The sequence below is a fragment of the Leptidea sinapis genome, chromosome 37 (assembly GCF_905404315.1).
Source record: "Leptidea sinapis chromosome 37, ilLepSina1.1, whole genome shotgun sequence".
Taxonomy (NCBI): Eukaryota; Metazoa; Arthropoda; class Insecta; order Lepidoptera; family Pieridae; genus Leptidea; species Leptidea sinapis.
Window position 1 is genome coordinate 9190766 of NC_066301.1, and position 10559 is coordinate 9201324.

A 10559-nucleotide genomic window follows, 5' to 3' on the forward strand; every position below is an offset into this window, starting at 1 on the left:
TGGGTAAGCATTATTGTGTTTCGGTGTGAAGGGTGTCGTAGCTAGTGAAATTAGTGGGCAAATGAGACTTAACATCTTAAGGTTCAAGGTGACGAGCGCAATTGTAGTGCCGCTCAGAAATTTGGGTTTATCAAGAATCCTGAGCGTCACTGCATTGTAATTGGGCAGTATCAATTACCATCAGCTGAACGACCTGTTCGTCTCGTCGTTTATTTTCATAAAAAAAGAGCCTCTCTCATGAGTATCACTCATCTAATTTTAACAAAAATTTCCTATTTCATTTATTAGATTATTATTAATAATATCTTCCATACATCATGTTGATATCCATGACCCAAGTGGAGCAGTATAAAAAGTAATAGCGCAAACGATATCGGAATGCGATAAAAACTGAATATCATATAGGAAGGCTCAACTATCCTATTTATTTTATTATGTATAGCCTTTTTTTATGTGAACAAGTGATGAGACGAGCTGATGGTAAGTGATACTCTCTATCCGCTACAATGCTTTCCTTTTTTTATGAAAGTAAGGGACGAGACGAGCAGTACGTTCAGCTAATGGTAATTGATACGCCCTGCCCATTACAACGCAGTGCCGCTCGAGATTATTGAAAAACCCAAGAATTCTGAGTGGCACTAAAATTGCGCTCGTCACCTTGAGACATTAGTTTTACAGTCTCATTTGCCCAGTAATTTCACTAGCTACGGCGCCCTTCAGACCGAAACAAAGTAATGGTTACACATTACTGCTTCACGGCAGAAATAGGCGGCGTTGTGATACCCATAATCTAGCCGGCCTCCGGTGCAAAGGCCACTAGTTTATATGATATGCTGCTACAGGATCACAATTCTAAAAAAACCTCTTTATTATGCATCTTACAAATTTGTTATGTATATTACAGGCATTGTAAGATACTCAATTTGATTGAAAAGAGTAGCCGTCGAGTTTCTTATATGTCCTTCTCACGAGCTCAACTTCTTACATATGGTAAATTCAGTAATTTAAAACAAACACTTATAATAACTATTAAAATGACCTAAGTTTAAGTTAAATTCAATAAAGTTTATTTAACTTTGACTTTTGACTTTGATATTTCTTAAATAACTCTTCAGCACACTATTACTGTACAAGACAAATTATTGAGCACCGTCGTAACGTAAGCGTGGAAAGAATTAAAACTTTTAAATTTCAGTACCAATATATATTTTTTCAAATTAGAAAAATCGATCCCGACGTTAGGAGGAGTTCACTAACATACGCAGGAGAATTATATATGGCCTGTATTGAGAATCTTAACCAATCTCAAATTCACCGGAACTCACAAAAATCATCAAAATTGGTCCAGCCATTTAAGAGGTAGTTAAATTGTGAATCTCAAAATCGGTCCAGCCATTTAAGAGGTAGTTAAATTGTGAATCTAAACCATCCGCGAATCCACTTCAACACACAAAGAATTTCATTCAAATCATTCCAGCCGTTTAGGAGGAGTTCACTGTCAACACACGTACTGAAGAAGTATATATTATGTAAAGATGTAATTTTTATAATTCATCATATTCATCGTAAATGAGTTGATTTACATTTACCGGTATTTGAACTAGGACCTTTAGGTAAGCAGTGGCATACCACTAGCCACTGGAAAAATAGATCCTAGTTACTCACCCTTCGTAGTCTTTGAAAGGATACCATCTTTTCAAATTTGTTTTATAAAAATATTTTTCATAACTTTATTTAAAAGTCGGACTTTTAATTACATATTGTGAGTATACGAAAGTTTTCATATTTCACAAATGACTTGCAATTCCTGTCGCAAAAGCACTCCAAAAACAATAATTAATTTTCCTGAATTTATTTGTCATTCTTCATTCTGACAGGTCCTTACATATAAATGGCCTTATCGTCTCGTCCACATACTATGCATAATTTTTGTAAGTAATTAATATAAAATGCAAGTCTCCAATTTATAAATTTAATCTATTTCCAAAGAATGAATGCTCCATTTTCCACTGCATTGCTCCCGAAACGCGCAATCTCTGATAAACGGTCACTCTGTGAGGGCTGAACGACTTCACGAAATTTACTACTTGAAAATAACTTAAACTTTAAGCTCTTTTAAGTATCTAGTAGATAAAATTTTCTCCTTTATTCTCGGCGGAAAAATAATGGATGGAGTACGTTAAAACGATTAAAGAGCAGAGACACTCCTTGGAAGCCCCATTTTGTTTAAGATTGTTTTAGATTATTCGTTTTGTAATTGTAATAATCCATGCTACATAATGTACTATCATTTAAAGCATAGTGATATTAATAAAAAGATGGATAGTATGTTTACTTTGTATTAACTACACGGTATTAATAATAATTAGAAAAATATAATAACAATGTTGATCCAAATAGTAAGTTAAACTTTCACATATATGTGTTTGCGCGGAATACATGTATTTATATTATATACTAGTTGACCCGACAGACGTTGTTCTGTATATCTATACTAATATAATAAAGAGGAAAGATTTGATTGTTTGTTTGTTTGCATTGAATAGGCTTCGCAACTACTGTACTCCTATTCCATAAAAATAAAAAATAAAAAAATAAAAATACACACACACATACTCGCGCTCACACACACAACACACACACACACACACACACACACACACACAAGACGCAACACATCATAGGAACAGATCGACATGATATAATGTAATTTTAAATGTGTAATCCGAATCCTTTCACAATTAAACTAACTGACAGAAGCCAGCCAGATAGGACAACCGATGACCACGACCGCTCTGTCAAAATAAAACGACTAAGAAGGAAATGTGAATAATTATTCATTACGTAACATCAAATATCGCCGAGCTAAATGGCATTCCCGTAAAAAGTAGATTTATGAATACACAAACGGCCTGACGTGACTTTTTTCGCATTTACGTGACAATCCTACATTTAATTTGGTTATCGTTCACAATTTCATGCCTTTTATTTGTTTTTAGATGAATTATCTATTGTTCTAAGTAGCCTATATTACTTTTAATAAAATAAACAATGTATTAGTTAGAGTAACGTCAAAATAAATTACTTCGAAATATCCTCGGTATTCACTGGCCCGATATAATTTCCAACGTCATGAAGTCACACTCGACAAACATATAAAACGTCGCAAGTGGAGCTGGATAGGCCACACACTCCGGAGGGATCCCAACCATATACCGAGACAAGCCCTAGACTGGAACCCTCAAGGAAAACGCAAACGTATGTGTCCAAAGCAAACCTGGCTGCGGACTGTCATTGACGAATCGAAGAGAGATGCTCAGGACCGATCGCGATGGAAATGCACTGTGGATGCCCTCTGCCCCAGCTGGTCATACAGGAATTTAATGGACGTTAAAATAAAACCATGCCACTTTGAAGATATTTAAGAACAAACAGATATACAGAATACAGTAGAATGTATGTGCAAAATATTCTCTCATCTATTACAAATTTTTATATGAAGAATTCTCCAAACAACAATGGTAACAAAGCCTTTTGAATAGACACAATATGGACTCTGAGAATAATAGATATAAAATAGACTTTTCCAGCAATTTTTCAACAAAATTCTGTTAGTAAAATTTAACTTTGATGTGGAAGGTGCCTACATTGATGGAAAATGTAAATGTAAAGGCCACCTCTTTGTGACCGAATGTAAAAATAAAACAAGAAGGATATTTTGAATGTCAGACGTAGGAATATATGACAGAAAAGTGCTTAGAATTCGCAGCTATTCGGATATTCTAGTTTCAAATCTAAGTAAACATATATAATATATGTTTTCGGCTGTTATTGAATGAATGTCATATTGATTACGTCATTTTATAATAATATGTACTGTAATAATATGTATTGATTAGGTACTTTACATATATTTAATATATAAAAAAATAAACTCATTGTTTTCGATGACAGGATTATCCAGCTAACAAAAGTAGCACCCATTTTCAAGCATGACGCTTCAGTCTCTGCTTCATCATCATCATTATGATTATCATATCAGTCACAAGACGTCCACTGCTGGACAAAGGTCTCCCCCAAAGATCTCCACTACGATAGGACCTGCGCTGACCTCATCCAACGTATACAGGCGATGTTGACCCGATCATCGGTCTATCTTGAAGAGGCCTACCAACACTGCATCTTCCTGTACGTGGTCGAGGCCTTTACTGCCCCAACGGCCATATGTCAATCGGACTATATCCCTGCTCACTGCCACTTCAGTTTCGCAATCATTCGGTCTCTAATATTTTAGAACATTTGACTCCCTCATTTAAAACAAAAATGTTTGTTGGCTATTCAACATGTTTGAAAAGGAAATTAATGGATGAAAACAGGACAAGATAAATAAGAAAACTATGAAGCAGGCTTTTACCCGAAAGGGTAATACCCAGATAACCCCAAACCAGAACCCCAATAATTAGTAGTAACTGTACTAACTTAGTTAACCTTAGAATAAATTGTTTTAATTTATGTTTAAAATCTTATTTATACAAAAACAAAATATTAAAGCGATTCGTAATAAATAAAGTATTATTATTAATAAATATGTTTATTAGTTTAAGAAAGTATAACAGTGTAATTCTAGATCACTATACATCCATAAACATGTGAGTGAGCACTTCAAAATAAAAGCATCCATGACACGTATTTCAATACGATACCCTCTGTTGTTGGCAATTGTTCAGAGCAACAAGGATAGATGACCCCTTTGTCGGTTGTGTATCGTTCGATAGATCTTTTGTTGCTCTCGTATTATTCTGACGACACATGATTCGATTTTCCAATGGTTTGTATTACTCGTTTATGACGAATTCGTTTGACGTTGTTTGAGTTATATGCCTGTCTTGCGTTGTTATACATATAGTGTTATACCTCAATCTTACGCAATCTGTAGTATTTCGCATATAAATACATACAAATGGATAATAAGGAAAGCATACAAAAATAAATGTTAACATATAAAAATAAATCTGTCGTATCTGAACATTAATGATTGTTTTTAAGATACGTACATATTAATGTTAAAAAAAATCATTTTTTGTCTGTATATTGGTTTGTCCGATGCGGTTTTAACTATAACGCAATTAAGTGGAGTTAGAAAGTCTTTTATTGGGCGATGTATATGCTTTTTTAACATGAGCCCAGAAAACAGAAAACAAATGTGTTACTAAATCAAAATAACTGTTAAAAAACGTTTTTGTGGTAAAGGTTATTATAACATTTAATTAATGATACCACAGTCTGGTAGTTGAGCGTACGGCCTCAGGATATTTAATTATAAATTTTATTGTACGATACTACATTTTATATTGTAACTAAAATAGAAAAAGAAAGCCCGCTACGTTTCTGGCGCCCATTCCTCTCAGGTCTACATCTCAGGCACACTATTTCGAATGGCTGGTCGTTTTTAAGCGTTCAATAAGTGATTTTAAATCGTTCTTTGAAAAAAAATCATTTGCACCGTTTAACACAATCTAATGCACGGGTCGTAAATAAAAAATCCAAATGCTTTGAGTTTTCCTTAGTGGTAATTCCGCCAATATTTATCTTAAAACAATTCGACACGTGTTTCGCCTACACGAGGCATCCTCAGGACATGTTGACTGAACTCTGGCACGAGTCTCGTGACTGAGGAAACACTAAGAGAAACTCAAAGCATTTGGATAATTATGGATTTCCGCAAAGTAACGCCTACTTCAATAAATTTTCATAAACAAAAAAGTTAAGTAATGGGATTTGTTAACAAACTATCAAGTTATATTTTAGATAACTTATGATAATTTAAGGAAGCAATATATGAAAGAAGGTGAAATAAAATTAGAACACGATATAATTGTGAAAAAAAAAGCAATCCAACTGTCAGATTGCCACGTAAAATAACTCTACGCACGTGAATTCGCGGATAACTGATTATGCTTTATAAATACTTAATTAAGAAGACGCATTTTTTGCTTCTAGCTTGGCACTTATATAAAAGGATTTTTTTATGACAGTAAGGGACAAGACGAGCAGGACGTTCAGCTGATGGTAATTGATACGTCCTGCTCAATACAATGCAGTGCCACTCAGGATTCATGAAAAACCCAAAAATTCTGAGCAGCACTACGATTACGCTCGTCACCTTGAGACATAAGTTAACATGTTAAGTCTCATAGGCCCAGTAATTTCACTAACTACGGCACCCTTCAGACCAACCCACAATAATATTTACATATTACTGCTTCACGATATAAATAGGTGCCGGTGTGGTACCCATAATCTAGCTGGCATCCTGTACAAAGAAGCCTTCCACTTGTATTTAAAAAAAATTGTCAAGTGTCAAAATAATAAGCATAAGATATTATCACATCAAACGCTTTGCACAAAATTACATATTTTTCTGCGTTTTATAACTACACGAAATATAATTCGAGTAACTTTCTGGTAAAGACTTTAGTTCGAACTATCGCTTACAAATATAATAGAAGTCTAGTGCGAATTCCATATTTAGGCCATAGTTTCTGAATCTTCAAAATAAAATTTGAAAAACAAAATTTTCTGAATGATGCGGAACTCGAACCCACGTCCTCCGGCGTTCCGTGCCGGTGCTCTAACCAACTGAGCCAACCATTCGAGTAACGTATCGTTATAAAATCTTGATGCTTTGTTCAACTCTTAGGTTGTGGCTTCATCTACACGGTAGATGTAGATTCTACTGGATCTAATTTACAGTTGCTCAACCCCAATATATGCATATTAGGAAATTGACTTGAGATGTCACTCTACCTCACTTCTAGGATTAATACACAAAATAAAATTTGAAAAACAAAATTTTACGAACGATGCGGGATTAGAACCCACGACTCGAACATCGGGTTGAGCAGGTTATCAACTGTAAAATAGATCCTGTAGATGAAGCCAACCTGAGAGTTAAACAAAGCAAACAAGATTTTATAACGATACGTTACTCGAACAGTTGGCTCAGTTGGTTAGAGCACCGGCACGGAACGCCGGAGGTCGTGGGTTCGAATCCCGCATCGTTCATAAAATTTTGTTTTTCAAATTTTATTTTGTGTATTTATCCTAGAAGTGAGGGTAATCACCTTAAAAACATAATAAATTGTTTCTGAATCTGTTCGATAATCGAAGAACGGACATAATAGAAGAGGATTTGAATGGAAAAGACGACCGACCTTCACAAGGAACGACCTTCTCGTATCCGATTAGTGGATGAAAAGTATTTGATATACATAGAATACTTAAGTTAGTAAAATCTATTTTATTTTATTTATGTTTGTATTATGTAATATATTTTTAAAACCTTCAGAAGAGCGGGGCTTCATTTATTTGCTTACTAGCTGACCCGACAGACGTTGTTCTGTTTATAATAAAAAAAAAACTCTTGCGGATGGAATTTTAGAAAAACCGTTCTTAGCTCTACTCGGTGAAAAGAATATTCCTACCGAATTTCAAGTCTTTAGCTCTAATGGTTCCAGAGATATCGTTTATATCGTGATCAGTGACTATATACGTGGAACTCACTTATATATATAGATTGAACTTCGGAAATGGATTGTCTTGATTCATACCACAAACTTTCAAGGATTGGCCTTAAGATTTGAATGGTCAGGGTAAATGCGAGACGGATCGGAAATTAAAGATTTATACTCAGTCGCTAAATTTAAAGTATTTATTTATGATTAGCTCCCACGATATCCATTTTTAGATAGAAAAACGCTATAAAAATGTATATATCACTTTTCATGCTCTGTGGCGTCCTAATGTTAAAGAAATAACAAAAACTTTACACTAGCCTTTCAGGAACGAGGGAGAGTTTAAGTGTAAAGTTTTTATTTGACACGCTTAAATATTCTTAATACATCTATGTGTAAAATTAATATAGTACATACCGGAAACAGTTGCATCTGATTATTGCGCATCTAGTTATAGCGTATCTGAATATTCCGCATTTAATTATAGTGCAACTGATTAGAGCGCATCTGCGTAATTAAACTACTTCAAACTAAAAGTAACATGTATGTTATTCTCATTTTTTTTTAAAATGTGAATTTATTATAATGTTACAAACTTGTTTAACTTTAGTTTATATTATCATAGTTACGAACTTGCTTTTCTTTGGTGACAAATTTTAAAGTTTTAAGTATGTTTTGTACATCTATCAGCGTGTAGAGTATTTATTCTAAAATATTAACTCAACCTATGTTTTTTAAACATTAGTATTTAGTGTTTTTAGGCTCGTGGAAGCATAGTTTCGATCACCATTATATGCTTGCCTTCTGTTTACATAATTCAAATTCAGTTCAAATTCAAACATTCATTCAATTTAAAATAGAATTTTAAATTCACCTATAAGAGAATGTCAAAAAAAAACAATTACAAAAATGTATTCCGTCCCACCAGAGAAAACAAAAGTAATAAACGAAACTCTGTCGATGAAGTGGCAACGTCCTGTTCGTAAACGTAAGCGAAGTGCTTACCTAGTACGGGCCTGTCACTACTATTTCTGCCGCGAGAAAATGGTGTAAATAGAAATTTACGTTCTGCTTTGAAGAGAGTAACAACATGCTCATGACAAGCGCCATTTTATAAATAATACTATTAAGAGTATAACAAATATATAAACCAGTTTAGACATATTTTAAACACATAAATGTCATTTCCGTGACCTTCATGAATAAAGTGATTTTGATTTGATTTGAATATTAAAAATAGAAATGAGATTCACCAAAATAACGCCTTTATTCCATTAATGTCCGTTGGACACTGTTAATTGTAAAGTATACATTGAATGCCCTCAATAAAGAACAGATTATTCACTCAATTATAAAAGACTAAAATTAAAATTTTATGTTTCGTCGCAAATTATGGACGATTCATAAAAATATACCACTTTATAAAAGCAGGAGCCCGTATAAATGAACAAAGCAATAAAAATCTTATATTAGACTTGATGTGTGGCAAAAGGACTGTTAAAATGAAATAGAATATATTCTATGACATTAGTATAAAATTAAATGTGCTTGATATTATATTCTTCTTAAACCTTGATCTTTTTCGCACGTCTATAAAAAATAGAAATGTAAAAAAGAAATTTCTTCTCATATTCTGTAGATCTGTAATTATTTATTGTAAAAATATAAGCTTTATGAAAACCATCACAATTATACGCCGGTACAATAAAGACCGGCAACGCTCCTGTCATTCCTCTGGTGTTGCAAGAGATTGTGGGCGGCGGTGATCACCTAACAACAAGTGACCCGTACGCTCGTTTGTCCTCCTATTCCATAAAAAAAAAAAAAAAAAAAACGCTATTTTGACGATTTCTTGGGATATACTATATATATTGCGTTAAGTTTCGGGGTATATGATGTGATAGTATTACGGCGCACTATGCCAAACCTAATTTTGTGATGCGCAATGATTCAGAATACCACCATCTCACACAACACCATCATCAACAGATTTTTTATTTACTCAAAAGTGTATTAAATAATACAATTTGGTGCGCAACGTGACGGATTCACGGAGTAAAATTAAAAACCAACATATACTTCTTGTCAATCTATTATCTACCTATGTAAACAGTAAGTTCTCTATATTTTAATGTTTACACAATTTTATTTGCACTTTACGTTGTACCTAAAAGGATCATTTCTTTACTTTTGGGTATAATGTTAAAATTAAAAAAAAAAATTCTGTAGAGAATTTCTATTTATTATCATGCTGTTTTATTTAAAAGTAATTCTTTTATATCGTAAGAAATATTGAACATAAATCAGTTTCTGTCTAGTCAATTTCTTTTAACTTCTTACATATTCAAAATAAGTAATATTAAGATCAGCCGTCAGAAAAAGTCATACGTCGTGAAATAGAATTAAAAATTTTTAAACGTTAATTTGAAATATTAACATACAAAATGCGGAAGTATGGAGAATAATTATAAACCATATAGATAACTTGCTAAAGTTTCTCTTACAACAACTAATAAACTTTAACTTACCTCCAATTAATCCAAGCAAGAATCACATCACTTAACTAACACTTCGCAACAACGAACTACGAAACTTCCAAATGTTTGCTTCGATGCGACCTTTGTACGCAAAGGTTCAAACGAGACTAAGTTATTTCAGGCATAGCGTACAGCTTTAAGTTCGCACATGCGCAAACAGACAAGAAAATTAGGCGAAAAATCGTAACTCTTTAATTAATATTTTCTTAGTTAACATTTATAATACCTTGAATGAATGGCTTCATATTTTTTAAGATGTTTTATAAGTGTCCGAGGTAATTTTAAGCTGCGGATGATATTGTACATAAATATTACTTTACGTTTAATTATATTTCATGCGGATAAAATAACAAATTTATTTTATTTAAGCATTTTTAAGAAAGCCAACAGCTAATTGTATATACATAAAAATAAATAACAAACATAATTCATTCGAATAAAAATTAAAACATATATAAGAAACATTAGTAATATGTCTGTGTTTAACATGTTTTTCTAATAATATTAT

The 10559-nt window shown here is 33.1% G+C and overlaps 1 protein-coding gene across 1 annotated transcript in view; it reads right to left on the reverse strand.

The window, feature by feature from the left end:
* The window catches only part of LOC126975752 (connectin-like), a 102472-nt gene extending 92325 nt beyond the window's left edge, over window positions 1–10147 (reverse strand). Inside the window, exon 1 of the mRNA XM_050823780.1 lies at window positions 10043–10147. The gene's annotated coding sequence lies outside the window, so the exon portion shown is untranslated. The remainder of the gene's footprint in view (window positions 1–10042) is intronic.
* Window positions 10148–10559: the final 412 nt, after the last annotated feature.